The sequence below is a fragment of the Gossypium raimondii genome, chromosome 8 (assembly GCF_025698545.1).
Source record: "Gossypium raimondii isolate GPD5lz chromosome 8, ASM2569854v1, whole genome shotgun sequence".
In the NCBI taxonomy this organism is placed as follows: domain Eukaryota; kingdom Viridiplantae; phylum Streptophyta; class Magnoliopsida; order Malvales; family Malvaceae; genus Gossypium; species Gossypium raimondii.
This window is the reverse complement of record NC_068572.1, coordinates 31,207,934-31,209,370: the sequence shown is the minus strand read 5'-3', so window position 1 is coordinate 31,209,370 and position 1,437 is coordinate 31,207,934. Positions and strand designations below refer to the sequence as shown.

General features: G+C 34.9%; 1 non-coding gene across 1 annotated transcript; it reads right to left on the bottom strand.

Annotated features, from left to right (window-relative positions):
• Positions 1–1,032: 1,032 nt before the first annotated feature.
• Positions 1,033–1,138, bottom strand: LOC128032211 (small nucleolar RNA R71). The gene has a single exon (XR_008188339.1). It is a non-coding gene; the product is annotated as a small nucleolar RNA R71 (small nucleolar RNA).
• Positions 1,139–1,437: the final 299 nt, after the last annotated feature.

Sequence of the window (1,437 nt, the reverse complement as noted above, 5' to 3'; positions counted from 1 at the left end):
CCATAATTGAGATTTGATTTACTCTACTCTTCTATCTTTTGAATTTTAATTATTTTATGTTATTTTATTTTATTTGTCTAAACACTTTAAAAACTTTTCTTTTATGTTCTTGTACTATAATTTATTAAATGTACTAATTAGATATTTTAGTGTTTAGGTTAGAATTGATCTAGCACTCGCCTCCCTTGGGTACGATCCTCGGGTACTCACCTACTTTTTTATAAAACTATATTACAACTCGACCCATATACTTGCAGATACTGCCTTGTGATTTTATATCTTATTGCAGTATTCACATTTTAGACGTTAGTACGTCTAGAGGAGGTCAAATTGTTGGCACTGTTGCTGGGAAGGCAACATTACTAGGTTAATTTTAATTTTTGCACGTAAAAGAATAATTAGGAAATTTCTCAATTATAGTTACGATTTTATTTATTGTTTCTAATCTCTTCTTTCTAAGTTAGTGTATGACTCGTAGTAGGGGCTTGCCTATTGTAGTAGCCACAAATCCAGAGGGAATAATCTAAAAAAAGCACCGTTAGCAATAGTAGTATAGCAAGACCGTACCACGAGAAAATCCATTGTTCAGTGACGCTAACGAGAACGCCTTAGGAAACCCACCAGCACCACAATTACCCTCAAACGTACATATGGCTCGAAATGAGAGAACCTTAAGGAATTATGCCTTGCCAAGCCTAGACATGGTTCAGGAAAGTATAGCAAGACCGACGATTACAATTAATAATTTTGAGATAAAATCGGTAATGATTTAGATTATTCAGAATAATCTGCAATTTATGGGCACTATGACAGAAGACCTTAATCAACATTTAAAATTGTTTCTCTAACTCTGTGATACTTTTAAATATAATGGGGTTATTGATGACGCTATTCGTCTTCGACTATTCCCCTTCTCCTTGATTGATAACGCATTTTCTTGGTTAGACTTGCAGACACCAGGATATATCAAAACATGGGATGAACTCGTTAGAAAATTCTTAGAGAAGTTCTTTCTGATTATCAAAATAGTTTAGCTGAGACGAGAGATTATTGTCTTTAGACAAATAGAGGGAGAAAATTTCTATAAGGCATGGGGACGTTTCAAAATGTTGATTCAAAAATTCCCACACCACGAATTTTTGAAGTGGATGCGACTGCAGATATTTTATAATGGGTTGGATGCAAATGCACGTTTGGATTAGATGAAGCAGTAGGAGGAAACCTTATGAACAGAACGTATGAGGATGAATATGAAATCATTGAGAACATGACACTAAACTCCTGCCAGTGGCCAATTGAACAATTCATGTATGGTCAGAAACCCACTACGGTAAAAGCTATCTAAGAGGATGATAAGTATCAAAAGTTAGTGGATAGACTCAACCGTATTGAATCTGCTTCTACACCGTCTATATATGGGAGAGACAAACCAGTCTT